This window comes from Silene latifolia, chromosome 5 (genome assembly GCF_048544455.1).
Source record: "Silene latifolia isolate original U9 population chromosome 5, ASM4854445v1, whole genome shotgun sequence".
Taxonomy (NCBI): Eukaryota; Viridiplantae; Streptophyta; class Magnoliopsida; order Caryophyllales; family Caryophyllaceae; genus Silene; species Silene latifolia.
The window spans coordinates 45,662,413-45,685,917 of NC_133530.1; the positions used below are offsets into that span (position 1 = coordinate 45,662,413).

The following is a 23,505-nucleotide window of genomic DNA, read 5'->3' on the forward strand; positions in this document are numbered from 1 at the left end:
CAACCCATCATGACAAGGGGAGTGTCACGGTTTTGGTAGAGCCAAAATGGCATCATTTCTTTTCCTTTTGCTCTTCTCAATATTATAGGTGTGTAAGAATAGGTAGAGTAGGTTTTATTAATTTATTCTTATCACATAAAATAATCACCCACTAAAGCCTACCACCCACAATATTTAGGTCCACTTCTATAAAATGGACTACCATTTTATTTTTGTCAATTTGTCATTTGTCACACAATATGTCACATGTAGTATGCTACATGTTATTAATTAATTTTAATGCATATTTATCACATAAATATCATTTTATGAATTAATTAAATTACATCCAATAATTTGACTAGTGATACTTGATCACATAAATAAAATGGGTCATGTAATTATAATTCGCAATATCTTGTAATTATAATTAACCATTCATTCCTATCTCTATTGTTTCTCAAACAATAAATAATTTTAGTAACAAAGCATTTTATTACTAAAATAAATCTTATTTAATCCCATTACAATAAGATATTTATTCTCTCTCACAAATCGAATTGTTCAATTTTAAGGAATTGATCAACTTGTATCGTCATACAATTAATCAACTTTATAGATAAGGGCATCATCCTTTAGGTGTGACCTTAAGGGATCAATCGACCACCACCGCCCCACGGCATAACGAACGTCAAACTCTAGCAAGCCAATCGTTACCGATTAATGTTGATCAGTCGACTATATAATTGAATCATCCCTTACGTATTCTTTATATAAGATTTAATAATGATATTTAAATCATGTGATCGCACTATTGTTGAGGACACATTTCCCAACATCCGGCTCCCACTTAACTTCATGAATAATCACGATTCTTCAATCATGTGAATGAAACCATTCACTATTATCACATGAACGAAAAATGCAATCCTTTAATGTTTGCTAAAGACCATCCTAGGTTCACTTAAGAAAGCTACGCATAAGATGTTAGGATTCTTAGATCTTCATCTAAGGTTTTGTGTTTCAAACACTTCCTTCTCTAAATTCCCATTTTAGAAAAGCGAATATAAATTTTATTTGCCATTCTTCATTAAAATGAAATGTGGCAATTCCTAACATAATTAATCTTAATCAACATCTTCATGTCAATCTTATGCATTTGAGTACTCTGAAGCTTTATTTACCTTTAAAGAGACCCTCGCTTTTAAAGTAAATATACTCTTGAGTAACAATTTTCGGATTGTAATGCTTCGGCTCGTATTTAAGAAGGTCATGATACTATTACTTTCACAAAGTAATATTTTTATACAATAAGACATGTGCGATAAACTCCCACTGAACTATACTTCCATACTATCTTCATAGACTATAGTTCATCTACACTCTCACTCTATAATTCTATTACTTTCACAAAGTAACATTTCAACTATAAGAGATGTTTGTGACGATTCAATCTACTCCCACTCTATCTCTCAGAAATACATCTATCTTCTTGAGAGATAGTTTTGTGAGTTACAAACATATATATGGTGAAGTATTAGGAGTTTATCTACACTATATATTAGCTTTCAAAAGGCCATCCTAACATGGCATCTTGATCATATACGAGTCTTATCCATGTCATCTGTTTAATAGACTCTCTATTCTAGGTATCTCATGGTTGACCATCCGTTTAGAATTACTTGTCCGTATTGGATTTCAAATTCCCAAAATTGAGTTCAACAATTCAAACCAACTCATATTAGTTTGATCTTATTGGTAGTGACATTAGGTCATAATCCATTTTTAATAAATCAAATTTATTACTTAGATCTTTGCTACTACGATCGGATCGTAATGCTTTCGTCTTTTCTTCAATTGGTTCTCTAAACATTTAGAAATTTCTCAAATTTCTCAAATGCTTCACTTTATATTTTATTAAGTAAATATATATACCCATATCTACTTAAATCATCGGTAAAAGTGACGAAGTAGTCATAAATCCCCTTGCGGTGATGCATATTTAGAACACATACATCGGCATGTATTAGTCCCAATAAATCACTTGCTCGTGTTCCTTTACAACTAAAGGAAGTGCAAATCATTTTGCAAAGGAGACAAGATTCGCATATCCCATATGAATGAAAATCATATGGTTCAATAAACCTAGTCGACACTAGCCTTTAATGCGTTTCTCTTTTACTTAACCAAATTGAAAAAATCAAATGTACAAATCATTTGGATTACTAGTTATGAGTCTTTTTGATCGTATTATGTAGATATCATTGCATGAGTTGGAGGTGTCTAAAACTTGTATATCATAAAGATAAGTGACATGGCTCACATCCATGTCTAATTTCAATAAAATACAACAATTGTCTTTGATGACAAAATATAAATCCTTTCATGACTCACATAGAAATGGAAATAATGTTTTAGACTAAGTGGGTACATAATAACAACTATATAAATTATAACTCAAAGCTATTAGCAAAAACAAGTACATAAGTCCCTCTTGAAGTGGTGGCTACCCTAGCTCCATTTCCTTGTCGGAGATTCATATCACTCTTGTTTAGCTTTTCCACATTTCCAAGTCCCACTTGGAGTAACAAGCCCAACTTTGATATCTTCCAAATACTTGAGGCAATTTCGCCTCCAATGGCCTATGCCATTACAATAATGACATTCCTCATAGGATTTGGCACCCTTCTTGGTCTTGGTAGTCCCACTATCCATTTCCAATTTATAATCAGGTTTGGGTTTCTCGCCCATTTTTGCCTTCCCTTTATTAATACCAACACTCCTTTCATTTGCAAGGACACTCTTGCTAGAACTCCCACTCAATTTGATATTTCTCTTTGTTACTTCAAACAAGGATGCCTTGGGTTTTGTAAGATTTTCTTCACAAGATTTTCTTTCCAAGGCGGTGGGCAATAATATTGGAGTGGGTGGAGTGGAGGTGGTAAAGAAGCAAAAATTTCCATCCTGACCAATGCCAATGCGTAATTCTCTAATCGTATCATTGTCATACTCGGAGCATTTTTCATCAAATGATTGGAGCCATGTATCAACGGTGATTGGTGGAGGAGTATTAGATGAATTCATTGCGTATTATTTAACTACAAAAACGGAAAATGAAGGAAATAATTAACATCTATCGTTTTATAGAACTCGTATGTTTTAATACAAGTATTTAAGCATCTATGTAGTGACCTCCACCCAACTAACATAAATGATTCCGAGATCCAAATTCATAATAATACGGGCACGGTGAGCCGATTCATCCCTTATTAATATAACTCGGTGGATTAACTCTTTAATCGATTCTACTTTTAGAACTCTCGATCGATAAAAATTACTCTAATTTTCATCTTTAGACCGGAACACATGCGACTACGGTCACGAATACTTCCGTTGAGCTCAATCCAAATTTCGATGTAATAATATTTTACTACCCCACTTCGCCAACGTAACAAGGTTTGTATTACGGTAAAGCTGGCTCAACTCCCTTATGAAATTGGTACTTCATGGGTTTCTACTATTTGGTAAGGCTATTTCTCAATTTTTTTTTATGTGAGTGGTCTTGTCAATTTATTATCTATCACGTTTTAAGTGAACTAAAGCGGTGAACTACGATAATTATAATTGACACGGTCGATGACTCGATATGATATGCATGTGTTGTTATGGCGATTTGGCAATGCATGCAACATATTAAAAGAAATGCAAAGCAATAAATAAAATTCCTAGTATGGCCTTCCTAAAATAGAAAATCAAATAAACTATTACATATTCGGAAACCAACTCCTTTGGTCCCTTAAATCTTCAAGTGGCACGTCTCCCAAGACACCGTCTTCGTCGGATCACCTTTCCGAATGGCACCGTCTTTGAAGATGCTCCATAATTACAAATAATAATAAAAATACAAAGCTATTCCTATTATACATTTGTAAAATGTAAAAACTAATAAAATAAAAATAAAAGTGATACGAGATCACATTAAATTACAACCGAATCAATATTCCCTTTCATTACGGGTAATATCGATAAAAACTAAGGCCATACTAAGATAAAATTATATAATTCAAAATTATATAAATGAAAGACATTCAACAATTGAAATATGCAGCATTATAATATGTACCTATCATGCCAAATGATGTGCCAAATCGCCCTATTTAACTTATGTCGTATATATAACCCGGTTTTATGGAAATGCGTGATAATAACCTTTTAAAATCACTAATTAACACTTAAATCATATCTAAGCTCAAGTTAATTATCCTAACACTTTTTAGGACTCAGAAATTAGTCATCACATAATTTTTAACAATAATTCAACTTGATTTAATTTTATGCTCATTTTTGACCTTAAAATCATTATATTTATGAAATAAATCCAAATTAATTTAAAAAAATTTCAAAATTTGAATTTTAAATTTTTGAACATTCTGGAATAATTCCATGACACTCATAATTTCAAAAATCATGGTTAAAATTTTTGAATTAATTTCTAGAAAATATAGTTGCATTTTATCGGTTTTATCTCATAAAATATTTAAAGTATCCAGAAATTACTCCAATAATTTTTACAACCTTAGATCTATTAAGTGGGATATTAATTAAACCTAAAATAATTTTCTCAAGCCATTTAATACGTATTAGCTAATTTTGCTAAAATAGTCACTATTTATGCCATTTTTAGTCTAAAAATCAATAAATCATGCTAAAAGAGATATTTTAATCTCGCAATTTACATACACACTTTAAATTATGCATGTGACATCATATTAAAAAATCATGGCTTAATTCGAAAATTAAATATTTTTAACCATTTTACCTCTTTTAATCCATTTTTATCTCATAAAAATCATAAATCATGCAATATTAATCAAATTAATACGCGTTTTTACACACTACTTGTAAAATATGCATGTGAGGTCATATAAAATTTCCAAGGTCAGAAAGTAAGTTTAACCAATTTTAGTCATTTTAACCTCTATTTATGCCATTTTTATACTAAAAATTCATAAATCATGAAATATTAATCACATTAATATAATATTTTACATGCAATACATAAAATATTCATGTGAGGTCATACTAAAATACCACGGCCAGTAGTGAAGGTTAACTTATTTTAGTGAATAAAAGTTCATTTTAATCATAAAAATGTAATAAAATCACTAAAAATCATTAAAATGAGCAATAAATTTCCATAAATCATAAAAATGACCTAAATATATTTTAGGACCAGAATATATAACATGCATGGTGATTTCGTGGCTTATACTTATAAATCACAAATTTTTTTTAGTTTTATATGTTAACTTTTTAACTCGGAAAAACAATAACCGATTATGCATGCAACATCCTTATGCTATGGTACCACTTGTTAGGTTCATATACCTATTATTAGACTCCTCTAATATGGAACTAATTAACTTGTTAATTATTTGTTCTTTAGATCTAGTGTATGCATAACAATATAAGAGATTTATAAGAAAAACAATGTCCCTTACATTGCTATATGGTTCGAAATATAGGGCACAAGTAAGATCACCTTCCTTCACTTTTTCTTGAGCTTAATGTGATGGATGATCCTCCAAGATCCCAAGTATAGAAATCCTCCTTAGATTGCACCCAAGACTTACCCTTAAACTAGTATACTAATTAACTAGATTATTCTACTAGTACCCTTAAAATGATTCTAATATTATTATTATTACTACACTAGTAATGTTATTATGATATTAGAATGGATGAACAAATGCTTGTGAATCTCCAAAAACTTGTTAGAGAAAAGTAGAGAGAAGGATGAGTGTTTTGCATGTAGATGTAAAATTAATGAGTAGAAATGAAAAGAGAACGAAATTCTCATTAAGAGAAGGAGGGGGAACCGGTGGGGGTCAAGGGGAAGGTGCCAAAATTGGCATCTTACTTTTTCCTTTTGGTCGTCTCAAAATATTAGGTGTGTAAGCTAGTATGCACTAGCTAAGATGATGTTCCATTTATCACATAAAATAATGTCATCCTCACACCCATAATACTCCCTCCATTCGGTCCATATGTCATAAAATGGACCACCGTTTTATTTTGCCAATTTGTCATTTGTCACACAATATGTCACATGTAGTATGTTACATGTTATTAATTAATTTTAATGCATATTTATCACATAAATATCATTTTACAAATTAATTAAATTACATACAATAAATTGACTAGTGATACTTGATCACATAAATAAAATGGGTCATATAATTATAATACACAACATCTTGTAAATTATAATTAACCATTCATTCTTTAGTTTATTGTTTCTCAAACAATAAACAATTTTAGTAACAAAGCATTTTTATTATTAAAATAAATCTTATTTAATCCCATTACAATAAGATATCAATATTCTCTCTCACAAGTAAATTGTTCACTTTTAAGGAATTGATTACCTTGTATCGTCATACAATTAATCAATTTATCCATTAAGGGAATTGTCCTTTTGGTGTGACCTTAAGGGATCAACTGACCACCACCGTCACACGACAGTAATGTTAAACTCTAGTCAGCCAATCATTACCGATTAATGACGATCAGTTGATTATATAATAAATCATCCCTCACGTATTCTTAATATGAGATTTTAATTATGATATTAAATCATGTGAGCGCACTATTATCGAGGACACATTTCCCAACACACATTTCATCATAGATACAGTTTCTTCAAACTACTAAGCCTAGAAGGATACAAATAAATCACTTCCAAGTTGTGTCAAGCTAGGATACCTTTGTCCTCAATTACTAAATGCTTTCGTCAAGAGTAAACTCCCTATGGTGTTAGAAACACTGAAGGATCGCGGAATTCCCCTTCTTGCCTAGACAAGAAGAAGGGTCTTCCCCTCTCTAACATGCACAAAAGTGGGTACGATGGAAAAAAGGATCAATAGAACTTGAGTTTCATTTGGGAGTTTGCTTTTTGTTGTTGTTTTTCCCCCCAATTGCTTGTGGCATTTGACATTTGAGAATACTTTCTTTTTGCCATTTCTTTTGATGTTTGGCATTTCAACACTTGACAATTTCAACTTTTTCTTGCATTTTCTTTTCAACATTTTCAAAGTCACCCCATTTGTAGTGAGGGTGCTTATATTTGAAGTATAGGAGTTTTCATTTTTGTTACTCCTCTTTTATTTTGATGCATTTGCAAACTTTTTGGCTTTTATTTCAATTCTTGAACTCAAATTTTGAACAATTTTTGTGCCCATTCCCTTTGATGACAAAATGTGGTAGAATATGGATGATGGTTGCATGGTTTTAAGGGTCACTTTGGAATAAACGGTAGCCAAGAAGTTATCACACCACAAGGTACTCTTGACTAGGGCTTAATCCATGGGTCAAAGGATACTAGCATGACACATCCTAGGGTGTTTTACAAGTATTCTAACAAGCAATGGCTTAAGAACAAAAAGTATCTACAAGGGCCTATATACACTTGTCAAGATTCCCAAATAGACGGTTTCAAAATTTTTTTCCTAAATGCAACTACATGCCATGATGCAACTAACATTTATACAACCTAATGCATATGCTTCTACCAACTATTATGCCAAATAATCTAAATGCAATCCTATAATCACATTGTTTGTACCGCATCAATCAAAATAAAGCCACATAGTCATTAACATAAAGAGGAAAAAGGAGATTGGAAAGATCATACCATGCGGTCTTCAATATCCTCATGTCTCGGATGTGGCGTAGTCGATCAATGTGAAAAAGGATGAACAAACACAATATATACAAAACAATATATACAAATACTACACTATGAAGGAAATGAACATGTTTTTGAATTTTTCAAATTTTTATGGTTTTTATGTTTATGAAATAAAAGACATGTTTTTGTATTTTTTCCAAATTTTTTCAATTTTTATCATTTTTGTTTACAAAGTCATGTTAGAATTTCCCATCCCCACACTAGTATGGGCATTGTCCTCAATGGGCAATACGATAGGAAATTATGCAAGCTATATGAAATGCATGATTTCTAAATGCAAACTATATGACATATAAACAAAAGTGAATGCAAACTAAGCTGTGCTATATGATGCATTAATTTTTGTTTGGTTGGAGAGAATAATTTAAATTAACTCCCAATGCATATGGTTGAACTTCCCCAAACCAAGTGAGAGTGAGGGAGTTCATGCATTTAGAATGCTATGCATGTAAACTAAATTTTGTCATTTTGGATTTTTCATGATGGGAACAATAAAAGACACCTCAAAGGGACCGAGGTGGGAGTCCTCTAAGTGTTGCTAGGACTCAAAGAAATGATCAAGATAAAAATTCAAGAAAAACAAGAGAAATGAACAAAGCTTAAAGGAGGTGTAGGAAACTCACCAAGTATTGTGGCATCCTCCCAAGAGCTTGATAATCCTCAATTGTCGCTCATAGCAACATCACTTCCATCTCCATCATCATCATCCTGACTAGCATCTTTGTCATCATCTACCTCCATAGACCCGGAGGCTTCACCACTATCACTTGAGCTTTCTTCTTCTTCCTCACTTCCTTCTTCTTCTTCTTCTTCACCTTCTTCTCCACCACTCTCAACAACAACCTCCTCATCACCCATGCTATCATCCCTAGGAGTATTGATAACTGTCGAAGTGAGTACCAAAAATAATATTTATAAAACCAAACTACAACTAGCAAGTGGTAGTAAGGGTCGATCCGCAGGGAGGTAGGGAGATAATAGTTGTTATTAATTCTAGTCTAAGGGTAACAGTTGTGGGGGGTTTTATATGTATTAAATCTAAGTCTAGAAATATAAACTAAATAAGCAAATAGAAATAATAAAAGATGTAAACAAGGATAAAAGAAATGCTAAGATGGTCGGTTCACTATAGCTGCGATGGCACATAATCCTAGGTAAGTCCGAAATACAGTCGCGTAGGATGGGTAAAACATGTCCTCTCGGTCCAAGTTAACTAGTAGCTCCTTTCGGCCTATGCTACTAGTCCCTAGGTCTCACTAATACTAGCTCCCGCCCTAAAAAGTGATTCCTAAAGCCTAAATTACATTATCTCTCGATCTCAGCAATTTAGTCGTCTCAACTCGTTAATTAATGCCCGTCCCTATCTTTCGATCTACGGGTTGGTCCAAACTAAGCATCTAACAAGTCTCCTCTCGGTCTCATTGTTAGATATTGCACTTAACGAATCAAACAATGCTAATCAAACACGGGTCTGGTCGATCGACCAACTACCTCAGTCGATCGACCACACGACACAGTCGGTCGACCAGTTAAGCCAGTCGATCGACCATGCCCTAATTCGGGGTCACCTATTCTACGCCATCTACGCTATAGCTCCCCTCACATCTTAGCAAAGGTACTTAGCTACTCAAATGGTGATAATAACAACAATAAAATTAACAAATACCATAAGTGAAAACATGATTAATAATATTAAGCAATAGAAACGCAATAAAGTAATAAAGGTTTTGGGAACTATCTAACAATTCTAAACTATTGAAGAATTTAAGCAAACTGAATTTGAATAAAGTAACAGAGGAATACCGTAAAGAAGAATTGAAGAAGGAAAACCAAAACCCAAATGCGGAAAGAAACTTTATTGCTGAAAAACTAATCTAAACTAATGAAAATAATCAGAAGTTCAACTACTGTGTATTGAACCCTAACTATTTCCGTTCCCTTTTTCTGAAAACCTAAGGTTACGTTATATAGAAGTTCTTACGTAACTTTTATTTCCAAAACCTAATTACATTGGGCTTTCTAAATCTCGTTCTTAAGTTGCGCGTCAGATTAAAATAGCGGTCGATAGACCACATAGGCCAGTCGATCGACCAACCACCGCTGTACAGTAGCTTCTGATAATCGTGCTCTGGTCGATCGACCATAGGCATCAGTCGATCGACCAAGGGTGCTGTACAGTAATGCATTCTGACGAATTCTGCAGCGCGTAACGATCTTAAAACGGTTGCCATTTCTTCGTTACTTGGTCAAATCAGGCGTTCTTTGCGGCGTTGGAAAGCTAAGAGGATAAGATTTCACCTCCAATTAGAGTCACTCGATTATCAGTTCTAGAACTCGAGATATTGCCATCTGAAGCAGGCTGCAATATCGTGAAGTGCTTCTTTGCTTGTTAAACTCGTACGCACCCATGCTTTTGCTATCTTTAGGCCTTGAAACGCGCACCAAGTTCATCTCTCGGGTCACTACTTCATGTCAGGTCCTATGATAAATACTCGGGGATGGATTCGGCTCATTTCCCGCTGAATTCTTCACATTTCTGCAATTTTATACAAAAACACGAAAGTAGACGGAAATAGGGAAAATAGTAGCATAAACTACATAATTGAGCTCTGAAATGCGTGTAAAATAGGGTGTAAAACATCATATAAATGACACGCATCAAGTATTAGGGAAGAAAACTTCCCTATCCGCCCAACTAGGCAAAGGACATGATGGGTCAAGAAGCCCTTGCCTAGCTAGGTGTAAGAGGGGCGGATATTGAGCTCTATATGCATTGACTCATTCTTCATGGGCTTGCTTATGCATTTCTTGCATCAAAAGAGTCAAGTATTCATTCCCCACTGTAACATTTTCGGGTCGAAACTCATGGTAGGTGAACGGGTAGGGTGGAGTGATAATAGAGGAGGAGGGCTCGGCAATGGCCTCCCTATGGTGTTGTATTATGGAGTCAGCTTCCTCGGAGAGTGGGAGAAGATAGTGTGGGCTACGGACATTGAGCCGACAAATTTTGTTCGGTAGAATGAAGGACTTGGCATCTTTTGTAAGCCACTCAAATTTGTTGTCAAGATTGTCGTTCTTGACCCAATGGAATTTGTGAACCATAGTGGCTAGATCAATAAGGTGGCCTCCCTTAAACCGGCTTATAAGTGTCATCTTTGTTGAAATTCCGGTTGAAGTGCTTTGCCAACCAAGTTACCAATCCCCCACTTACTATAAAGGCCGCACCTTCCTTGCCATGATCGATATTAAGCCACCTTTCGATCAAAAGTTGAAGAATATTGTACTTCGTGGTGAACTTTCTATCAACATTCAAGGTTGACTCGAGATAGATAAAATCAAGTTCGGTGAAGTGGTTTGTTCCCTTCCTAGCAATAAGAGTATTTCCCACTACCTTGTGCCACACCCTTATGCCCGGGTGATGAACATAGAGGGCACAACATTCATGGAAGGATTCGAATTTCCTCCCGGTAATAGCTTTCCACAAAGGGGCGGGATCATATTTTGTTGAAGGTTTCTTGACATAAGTCGAGTCATTATCAAGACCGAAAACTTTGCCAAATTCATTAAAGGACATCTTCCTATCCATATTCTCAAGGCGGAAATCGTTCGAGTCTCCACCTTTGTAACTTTCAATGAACTTAGAAATTCCAAGGTGAGGGAGGGGTAGGTCAATTCTTGCATATTAAACAATGTAAGCAACCCCATAGACTCAAAGAAGTTCTTGGTCCTTTCAAGGACACCCAATTTGGTCAAGGCATCTTGGCAAATAAACTTGGTGGGTAAAATCGATTTCCTAGCAAGAGACACAAAATTTTTCCTATGAGAATCGGATGTGAAAGTTACCTCCGGATATTTTTCTAGTTGCTGAATAACCGAGATAGAAGGAGTAGCTTCCACCATAAGAATAGGAGTTTCTTGAATTTCCATTCTTGCTTGTTGAACCACCAAAGCCTTTGAGGCTTGAAGTGCTTATTGCCTTTTGGAAAGGTTTGGTTTTATAGGTACCTTGCTTCCACCTTTGGTCATAGCCATTGTTCTTCTCCTTGTATGTATCAACAACCAAAGATTTGCTTGAATTCTTCTAGTATCCTCAAGCTTCAATGAATAATCGATTTAGGATTTTTGAAATTTGCCTTTAACCATAGAAAATCGATTGAAACTTTAAGGATTTGGATGTTTAAATGGCTTTTTGTTGATATAGGAGTGATTTGTTTGAGTTTTGAGGAAGTTGTGAATTGATTTGGGTGAATCTGGTTGAGGAAATTGATTTTTGTGGATGGAGGGATTAAGGGTTTTGAGGGTTTTGAATGTATGTTTATGTTTTGAATGAAGAAAATGAAATGGGAAAGGGGGTTTTAATCCCGTAATTTTGAATTTCAGCAGGGGAGACGAGCGTCTGCAGGTCGGGACGCTCGGATTCTTTGTCATCCAGTTTGAGAAATTGCAACCCGTGCTGAGATGAGCGTCTTCAGCAGGAGACGAGCGTCTTTGTGAAGGGAGACGAGCGGATTCTTTTGAGGACGCTGATGCGTGTCAATTATATGATGTTTTACACCCTATTTTACACGCATTTCAGAGCTCATTTGTGTAGTTTTATGCTACTATTTGCCCCATTTCGTCTACTTTCGTATTTTTATGTAATATGGCAGATTTATGCGGAAATGGGTAGAAATTGAGCTAAATCCGTCCCCGAGTATCTTGCATTTCATTTGACGTGAAGTATTCGCTCAAGGAACGAGCTTGGTGCGCATTTCGAGGCCCGAAAGACAAATCCACGAGAAGTTAAAAGCGGACTGTCAGCTACATCAGTCGATCGACCGCTGCTCTTAGTCGATCGACCAATGCACGACAAACAGGAGCTACTGTTTAGAGCTTACCAGTCGATCGACTGCCTATCCTAGTCGATCGACCACACCGCTATTCTGACGAGAATTAAAAGATCGAGATTAAGGAAGCCCATTACGTTTTAGATTTTAGAATAAAGTTGCGTACGTTTACCTATATAACGTAACTCATTCCTGATGCTATGATTATGAAGTTTTAATCAAGTCTTTTATCAGAAACTTTAGAGAAATAAGTAGGGTTCATAGATTATTACTCTTTCATTAATAAAGTTCGTTTTGCAATCGGTTTTTATCTCTCTTCTGCAATTCCTCTACACGGTACTCATCTGTTTCAATATTCAGTTTGTTTGCTTCCATTCGTAGTATAGAATTGCTAGGTTAGATCTCCCGAAACCGTTTATCGTTTATGTTATTTATTTGTTTATTTAATTCAAGCATGAATTCAGTAGTCTATTTCGTTAATCTTGTTGTCGTTTTCGTAACAATCATGAGTAGCTAATTTATTCGTGCTAGGATGTAGGGAATCTATAGTCAGGCGGCATTAGAATTAAGTTGGCCTGAAATCGCGTGTTGGTCGATCGACCGCCATACCTGGTCGATCGACTGACCACGTGAGGTGTTACCTTCGTTTTAATTGATTTAATTCTATATTTGACGAATCGAGTGCACGCGACTAGTTGAATGTTTAGGTTTTGACTGACCCATTAGATCGAAAGATAGGGGAAGTTGTTAGACCACCAATTAAAATGACTAAACTATGCTGAGATCGAAAGATAGGTAAAGTTTAGATTATTAGTCACTTTTCAGGACGAGAGTCAGTACTAGTGATATTAGGGACCCGTAGCGAGATCGAAAGATGCTACTTGTTAAGAGTGGACCGAGAGGACCTCTTGTTTTCCCGCCTCATGTGTTTGATTTAGACCTACTTAGTTTGCTGCCGCCGAAACTATAGTGAACCGATCATCCTAGTCCCCTTCTTAATATTTGATTTAATACATTTCTTTAGTTTAATTTATATTTCATTGCCTTTAGCTATAGACCAAATCAAAGAAGACCCCCACACACTGTTACCGTAGGACTAAATTTAGACAACTGATAATTACATCTGCCTCTCTGTGGTTCGACCCTGCTACCGCTATCTATAGTTGTAGTTGGAAATTATAAATATTATTTTTGGTGCATAACGATAGGCATCAAATTTTGGCGCCGTTGCCGGGGATGCAATTGTTCTAATTTTTAGTTGTTTTATTTAGTCTGTTTCTTAGTTTAAGGGACATTCGTTCCTTAAACTTTTCTCATATTCTTTTTGTAGTTTTTTCTTATGCGTAGGTCACAGGGTGGTGAATTAGTACCGTTCAATCCTGAGATTGAGAGGACTTTGCGCGAGTTGAGACGATCATCTAGGATATTGCCGACAGAGGAAGAGCTGAGTACTCTGTCTAGCTACTACGAGAACGAGCTATACGAGGAGGATCCATCTTCATCACCCATTTCCACTTCTTCAGCTGAGAAAGTCACATCTCCGGATTTTCCAGTCATGGCCGAAGAAGTGAGTATAGCCAGTCACTCAAAGCCGACAGCTGCAAATCTATATAAGGGGTTTGAATTACGGGGAGCTGATAGGAAATTCGAAACGAAGCCTTCTTATATCAACTTGGTTGAGAGGAACCAATTCGGGGGAGCTGCAAATGAAGATGCAGCCAAGCATATGGAGATATTTATCGATTATTGCTGCTCTATACCCCCGCCGACCGGTGTGACCTAGGACCAGATAAAGGAGACTGTGTTTATATTCTCACTCCGCGATGCTGCAAGGGAGTGGTACAGAGACCTGGACCGAGCTGCTAATGGGATCACCGACTGGAATTCTTTGGCCTTGGCATTCTACAAGAAATACTTCTCTGCCTCGAAAACAAATGCCATTAGAGCTCAAATCACGAGCTTTAAACAGGGGCCTGATGAGAACTTTCATGAGGCATGGGTCCGTTTCAAGAAGCTGGTGCGAACCATTCCGCATCATGGGTTTGAGAAGTGGAGCTTATGCAATCAGTTTTACAATGGGCTCTATGACGATCAGAGGGCTATCCTGGACGCGACAGCTAATGGCAGATTCCAGGAGAATACGGTGGAGACTAAGGGGTGGAAGATCATTGATGACTTGGCCACCCACAAAGCCGAGTATGGAAATTCCAGGGGAAATCAAAGGAGAGTGTCGAATCTCCTTCGTAGCTGCATTAGAAGCTCTCACGGCGAGATTTGACAAGTACGAGTTGGGAGGAGCTTCAAAAGGAGGCATTTACCACGTAAATGCTTTTTTTGAACTGGGTCCTTTAAATGCTCGTAAAAGATGTGGAGCCGAGGGGCATGTTTAGATAATTGTCTTAGTCCCTTTGAGTCTTGTCCGCCTTTCAACATTATAGGCGGACAAACACTTACTATGAGCCGAATGTCCACCCAAACTTGAGGTGGAGTAGCCAAAATGTCTTGAATCCGACTCAACCTCCACAAAGAAGAATAAAGCAGAATTATGTGCCCCCTCATAAGCAACAACAAGTACCAAAAGCCTCCGTATGTCCCACAAAGAGCAGCAACAAGCCCAAGGTTCGATTTCAATGAGTTGAAGAATTTGTTCTTTGAAGGAATCCCTGTGCTAGAGAGGTCGGGATGAAGATGTTAGAGAGCCAAATTGCCCAATTGGCTAGCAAGAATACAACTCGAGCTCCGGGACATTTACCGACTCAAACTGATCAAAAGGAGACCTTAAATGCAATCACCTTGAGGAGTGGGTCTACCCTTGATGGGACCATTATGGTTGAGGATGCCACTGAAAAGGATGAGGTGGAACCAAGCAAGGAGAAGGCTATGACGAACAAAAACAAGAAAAAGACGATCAGCAGGTATGTCAGTCGATCGACTGATATACCTAGTCGATCGATTGGTCCGCGACAACCAGAAGCTACTGTTCCTGAAGAAGTCAGTCGATCGACTGACCAACCTGGTCGATCGACTGACAACGCTGCTGATAGTGATTCTTTTCGTCCTCCGATGCCCGATAACTTGAGGGATCATTTGTTTCGGTACTCTCGCCCGAAAATATTGAGGACAGCACCGACCGCGATGGGTCGATTCGGTTCCGGTACGACCCTTTGTCGATTAATGGTTCACATTTGAGACGGTCTGAAGAAGGGTCAAGCTACAACAAAGAGAAGGTTGTGGACTTCCAGCCTAAGTCCACCGATGCCGGCATGAGAGATTTTGAGGAGAGGGCTAAGTTTCTACTTTCAGCCCCCTATCCGGAGAGATTAGTGCCGACGAAGGAACAGGTATCATTTAATAAATTTGAAAATGTTATCCGTAGTTTAAATGTACAAGTTCCTTTTCTTGAGTTAGTCAATCAAGTGCCTGCTTATATGAAATTCATGAAGCAACTCTTGTCTAAGAAGAAGTCACTTGAGACTGTGCACACTGTCGCACTCACTGAGGAGTCATGCTCTTATTTGACCCACACTGCACCCCTTAAGCTAGAAGACCCGGGTAGTTTCTCAGTCCCGTGTAACATTGGCACCTTTCCTATTGAGAAGGCCTTATGTGACCTAGGAGCCAGTATTAGTGTAATGCCCTTGAGTCTTGCTAGGAAGTTAAAGTTGATTAGGTTTGCAGTGACCAACATGACAGTACAGATGGTTGATCGCTCTGCGGTCCAGCCAATAGGAGTCTTAGAGGACATTCCCGTGCAAATAGGGAAGTTCTTCTTCCCTGTTGACTTCGTGGTACTAGATATGCCCGAAGATGCCCACATTCCTATCATTCTAGGTAGACCATTCCTGCACACTGCTGGTGCAGTTATTGATGTTGGTTCGGGTACTTTGACCTTTAAGGTAGGGAAGCACTCCATTGTCTTTGCCCAGACAGCTAGGAAGAAAGACCCCATGTGGCCCGTCACTTGCAATACGGTTTCTGAAAAGAAATCTTATTTTATACTTCCAGATATGCCTATCTCTGTTCCTACTCCTGTTGTGACACCTCCGCCCCAGACTGGGAGCAAAGTGGAGGAAGATTCTTCTGTTTTAGACATTGCAGGAGCTGGTTTCGGGAAGGAAGAGCCACATGTTGCTCCAGCTGTGAAGGAGCCAATCGTTCAAAGAGGCGGTCTAGGATGCCTTAGCTATGGCACGGATGAGGAGCCCGAGGATGAGCCAGTCAAAGCAACGAAGTCTGATCTGGATTCCGACGAGTCCGAAGAGGTCATTGAGTGGGAAGATGTCCGACATGCTGATCCGTTGAGTTCTGCAGATGCTGGAGCTGAGAAGAGTGCAGCTGAGAAGATGAGCACTATTGAGGCTACCTCTAGTAGCCAGAAGCCGACCAAGTGGGCCATTCCGTGGCCGTTCTTGATCAACTATTAGTTGATCAATTGCTCTCTCAAAACATTGTTTTTTTTGCTTTTTGTTAGACTTTCTATTTTATTGCTTTTATGTGCGCGAGACTTCGCATTTTAAGTTTGCTTAGGATTTTAGTACTTTTTACCGTTACTTTGGGTTTTGCGCAAATTTTTGGCGCGGTATTATGTGCATTTGCAGGTTAAAAGACCATATTAGCTCAAGTTATGGAGCTAATTCGAAGAAATCAGAAAGTTACAGCAGGTTTCTCAGTCGATCGACTGGCCAATATGGTCGATCGACTGAGCTGCGCATCTCAGGAGTTTCTGTTCCCGTTCACTCTGGTCGATTGACTGGGTGATGTGGTCGATCGACCGCCCAGAGCTGCTGTACCTGTTTTCGACCTTTCCCCTGCTGTGTTAGGTCGTTTTGCGGAATCGAGGGAGTTTTTCTCTCCACTTTATTTTCCGACTCATTTCTGATTTCTTCCATTTTCTTAACTTTGCACATAATTTTACCGTCCCAATTTTGCTTTCTCGGTTTTACGCGTGGTATTTGTTGTCTTTTCAGGAACTTATTGGTAGCACTGCTGGCTACTGAAACCTCCTAGCTCACGCTGGTTTGGGGAGGTTTCCCTTTTGCTGCGCTTAAAGTCTTGTGAGTTCCCGAGTCCCTTTCATGTCTTATTTAATTTTACGCAAATTCCCGTTTCTCCTTTTCTTCTTTATACATGATTTTGCACAATGGGGACATTGTGCGATTTGGTTTGGGGAAGGGTTTTGCGTCGCAATTCGTTTGCTTGCATTCACGTTTACATTTCAAGTTTGCATTTGTTTATTTCATTTATATATATATATACAAAATTCCAAAAAAATGAAAAATTTCAAAAATTTCAAAAAATGCACGTTTACTTTAGCATATAGGTCGTGTCGGAACGGTAGTATTTCAATGATGACATTGCATTTGCATCTGTTTTATCGCCTAAGCCTTGCTAATTGACATGTTATTAGTAGAATCATATGCATAGTCTACGAGTTTTCGTTAAATTATCTGCTGGACTTGAAACTTGGCTTAGATTTTTGGCAAACTACATCATTTTCTGAGGTTTAGAGCCTATAACTGGTGACATCCATGACCAGTTTATCTAGGATTGTGAGTAGTTCTCCTTATGAGACATGTTACATAAATATGCATAAATATGAATTTGATCTGCTTAATACCTGTGTGCATTCGGTTTGTGGTTAGTTGACACATGTGGAAGAGGTTTCCCTTTATTCATTTTGCCCATAAGCTCCACACTGCCAAAAATAGCCTTTTTGTCCCGTTACTACATCCTACACATAGTTTGCCTTGTCAAGCTAGTAGTTTAGTTGTTGGGATTGTTACTTTGTTTTTGGTGGCATATGCTCTTTTGAGTTGGAAAGATGGAAAAAGGAAAGAAAAAGGAATGAAGAAAAGTAATAGAAAAAGAAAAAAAAAAGAAGAAGAAAAATGCTTCGAAAAAGAAAAAAAGAGTGCTGTACTGTTTAAGGCAGTCGATCGACTGCCAATTCTGGTCGATCGACCGCTGCCCGAGAAGAGAAGAATCAATTCGCATGATTCAAGTCTTTATTCAAATGGCGATTTTTGCTCCCATGTTTCATTTGTATCTTATGGGGAGTTGATTATTTCGGAGATTGTGAGTTTTGTGCTTGCTATAGCACCGTGTCGATTGAAGTTTGAGCAAGAAGTGGATATTGTCATATGGTTTTGTTACGGTACTAGCTTGATCACCTGTACCCCCACATTCCCATAAATGTTTTGCCTTTCCTGCCCATTACCTCACATACCCGTTATTTACCTCGGCATGTGTCATGGTCATTTGTTCGGTTGGAATGCATATGTACGGTTGTAGAGATTACTTTCATATTATTTTGCAGGCATGTTCTTATAGGTCGTAGTTAGGTGAGTGTCACTAACAAAATGAATTCTTTCTATCTTTCACATATATTCACCTGTATTTATTGAGTGATTTGAGCGACCCGTGAGAGTCCAATTTGATAAGTCTCTATAGTTGACGGTTCAGCAGTTTTTGACGACTCCATAACTCGTTTGCATGATTCACATCTCTAATTGATTGTTAGTTATGCATTAAATTGGTTTAGGCTAATCGGTTTGCATTTCGCTCTGAGATTGAACTCGTTCCATTAGGTTTTTATGATCGAGTCTAGTTCTTGCTTGGGGACAAGCAAGGGTTTGGTTTGGGGAAGTTTGATGCGTGTCAATTATATGATGTTTTACACCCTATTTTACACGCATTTCAGAGCTCATTTGTGTAGTTTTATGCTACTATTTGCCCCATTTCGTCTACTTTCGTATTTTTATGTAATATTGCAGATTTATGCGGAAATGGGTAGAAATTGAGCTAAATCCGTCCCCGAGTATCTTGCATTTCATTTGACGTGAAGTATTCGCTCAAGGAACGAGCTTGGTGCGCATTTCGAGGTCCGAAAGACAAATCCACGAGAAGTTAAAAGCGGACTGTCAACTACATCAGTCGATCGACCGCTGCCCTTAGTCGATCGACCAATGCACGACAAACAGGAGCTACTGTTTAGAGCTTACCAGTCGATCGTCTGCCTATCCTAGTCGACCGACCACACCGCTATTCTGACGAGAATTAAAAGATCGAGATTAAGGAAGCCCATTGCGTTTTAGGTTTTAGAATAAAGTTGCGTACGTTTACCTATATAACGTAACTCATTCCTGATGCTATGATTATGAAGTTTTAATCAAGTCTTTTATCAGAAACTTTAGAGAAATAATTAGGGTTCTTAGATTATTACTCTTTCATTAATAAAGTTCGTTTTGCAATCGGTTTTGATCTCTCTTCTGCAATTCTTCTACACGGTACTCATCTGTTTCAATATTCAGTTTGTTTGCTTCCATTCGTAGTATAGAATTGCTAGGTTAGATCTCCCGAAACCGTTTTATCGTTTATGTTATTTATTTGTTTATTTAATTCAAGCATGAATTCAGTAGTCTATTTCGATAATCTTGTTGTCGTTTTCGTAACAATCATGAGTAGCTAATTTATTCGTGCTAGGATGTAGGGAATCTGTAGTTAGGTGGCATTAGAATTAAGTTGGCCTGAAATCGCGTGTTGGTCGATCGACCGCCATACCTGGTCGATCAACTGACCACGTGAGGTGTTACTTTCGTTTTAATTGATTTAATTCTATATTTGACGAATCGAGTGCACGCGACTAGTTGAATATTTAGGTTTTGACTGACCCATTAGATCGAAAGATAGGGGAAGTTGTTAGACCACCAATTAAAATGACTAAACTATGCTGAGATCGAAAGATAGGTAAAGTTTAGATTATTAGTCACTTTTCAGGACGAGAGTCAGTACTAGTGATATTAGGGACCCGTAGCGAGATCGAAAGATGCTACTTGTTAAGAGTGGACCGAGAAGACCTCTTGTTTTCCCGCCTCATGTGTTTGATTTAGACCTACTTAGTTTGCTGCCGCCGAAACTATAGTGAACCGATCATCCTAGTCCCCTTTTTAATATTTGATTTAATACATTTCTTTAGTTTAATTTATATTTCATTGCCTTTAGCTATAGACCAAATCAAAGAAGACCCCCACACACTGTTACCGTAGGACTAAATTTAGACAACTGATAATTACATCTGCCTCTCTGTGGTTCGACCCTGCTACCGCTATCTATAGTTGTAGTTGGAAATTATAAATATTATTTTTGGTGCATAACGACAGGCATCAGACGCTCGGATTCTTGGTCAGGGAGAAATCCCAGATTTTAATAGAAGCAGGACGAGCGGATCCTCACTGAGACGAGCATCTTGGTTGAGACGAGCAGATTCCTTTAGGAGACGCTCGGATCTTAAGTCAGAGAAAATTTTTCCTTTCCAGCTCTCTCAGGACGAGCGTTTTTCTCACAGGATGCTCGGATTGCAGCCAAGACGAGCGAATTCTTCCTTAGACGCTCGGGTTGCTCCTATACCTCACGGATTCAGTTCCACCCGTGGGTATTTTATAACCCAAGTCATTTCCTCTTCGTTCTTTTGACCTTTATTGTGGGGGCACTACAAAGGCTTGGATAGCCTAGGCAATTGCTATCCCCACACTATGTCAAAACACTACACATCAATAAATATATAAGTCCCTCCCTCACTTTCTCTCAAAATGATAATCTTGATCAAAGCATAAAAATTATAAATCCAAAATTGACAAAAATGCAATACAATAAGTAAAATGCAAGTTAAGGAGTTAGAATATTTACAAATGGTGATTTAGAGAGGACTCCACCAAACTCTCATTCATGTATGAGATGTCAAGGAGGCATAGCCAAGGTGTTGTTGATGTTGCTCAACACCTTGAAGAAGTAGTCGAAGGCTTGTTTATTGTCATTATAAAGATCTTCAATAGACCTTTTCATATGTTGTTTTTCATTGTGGTGACTTGAGTTAACATGGTCACCAAAGCCTTGGTCTTGGGTTATAGCATTCCCAATATAAGGATTGAATAATCCTTCAAACTCATCATCCCATAAACCGCATACTTCATTAGCTTGCTTCCCAATAGTATCATGAGTTGATGAAAACAACTCCTCTTCCTTCTTGTCATTATGGCCAATGAGGCCTTGTTCTTCTTCTCTTGTCATGAGTGGTGGTGAGCTATTCAAGCTTTCATTCTTGTTGAAACATTCTTGCTCTTTGGATGGAGCATCTTGGAGATTACCCATTTTCTTCTCCCATATGGGTGGTGATTCTTTACCCATAGCTTGTTCTTTGCATTGAGATGCCAAATTCTTCCTATCACTTTCTCGGCTATAATGATCAATCATACAACATGGCTCATGTAAGTGGGGAGCTCTCATTGTCTTGTCAAGATTAAAAGTGATTGTTTTATCTCCCACTTCAAGTGTGAGCTCTCCATGTTTTACGTCAATCACCGCTCCCGCGGTGTGTAAGAAAGGTCTCCCTAAAATGATAGGAATGTTGGAGTCTTCCTCCATGTCAACAATAACAAAGTCCACCGGGATGAAGAACTTTCCAATTCTTACCAGCACATCCTCCCATACCCCTAAAGGTGACTTCATTGATCGATCCGCCATTTGAAGTGTGATATTAGTAAACTTGATTTCTCCTATTCCTAGCCTTTTGCACATCGAGTATGGCATGACACTCACACTTGCCCCAAGGTCACATAGAGCTTTGTTGATTGTAGTGTCGCCAATGGTGCATGGAATAGAGAAACTTCTCGGATCCTTTAGTTTTGGAGGTGAACTTCCTTGTAGGATGGCGCTACTCACCTTGGTGAATGCAATAGTCTCTAGCTTCCGGATGGATTTCTTCTTTGTAAGAATATCTTTCATGTATTTCGCATAGGCCGGAACATGGTTAATTAATTCCGTAAATGGAATTGAGACTTCCAAGTTCTTCACAATCTCCATAAACTTTCCAAGTTGTTCATCGAACTTAGGCTTAGCTTGACGACTTGGAAATGGAAGTCTAATCACAATAGGCTCTTTCTCCTTAGCTTTCGCTTCATTCTTCTTTGAAACTTCTTGAATGATGGTGGGTTCTTATTCTTTCTTAGAGTTTTCAACCCTTTCCTCGCCACTAGCATTCACAACATCTTTATCAATGGGCCTCTTCGGCCCTTCATAACTTGTACCACTCCTCAAATGGATGGAACTTACCGAATCATGTCTTGGGGGATTACCTTGAGGTGGTAATTTCCCCTTTTGTCTTTGAGAACTCGAAGATGCTAATTGAGACATTTGGGTTTCCAACAGCTTCTTGTGAGCTAGTATGTTGTTGATGGTGATGTCGTTTGCTTGGCTATCCTTTTGCATTTGAGTGAAAAACTCTTGTTGGTTCTTTTGCATTTGGAGGACCGCTTTTTGAACATCAAAACCTTGGTCATTTGTTTGATTGTATGGAGGTTGATTTTGATAACTTTGGTTTTGATTGTAAAAAGGGTATTTGAGCTTGGTTTCTCAATGGAGGTGGGGTGTATGTTTGAGGGTTTTGAACATTTTGACTTTTGTATGAAAGATTAGGGCGGATTTTGGTGTTTTCATTGTAATAATTGGAATAAGGGGTGCCACTTTTGTATGCTTGGAAAGCATTCACTTATTCCCCTACATTCACTTTTGTCATGTCCCAAAGTTCCACAACTCTTACATACTCCACTTGGAATTGATGATGATGCTACCATAGCATTAACATGTTGCTTGGGTGATTTGGAGGCCTCGTCAAGTTTAGCCATGGCCTTCTCAAACTTCAAATTAATGGTATCAATATGAGCACTAAGTTGAGCACCCAATTGAGTAATGGAGTCCACCTCATGCTTTCCTCCTCTAGTAGCCTTCCGAGGTCTACTATATTGCGAGTTATGGACCGCCATTTCTTCAATCTTGTTCTATGTTTGATTGTCATCAACATCGGTAAACATACCATTTGATCCCATATTGAGAATGTTCCGGGAGTCTTCATATAGACCATTCCAAAATTGTTGTACAAGGAACCACTCGCTA

General features: G+C 37.7%; 1 non-coding gene across 1 annotated transcript; it reads right to left on the reverse strand.

Annotated features, from left to right (window-relative positions):
- Positions 1–14,494: 14,494 nt before the first annotated feature.
- Positions 14,495–14,601, reverse strand: LOC141658279 (small nucleolar RNA R71). The gene has a single exon (XR_012549173.1). It is a non-coding gene; the product is annotated as a small nucleolar RNA R71 (small nucleolar RNA).
- Between the last annotated feature and the right edge of the window lie 8,904 nt (positions 14,602–23,505).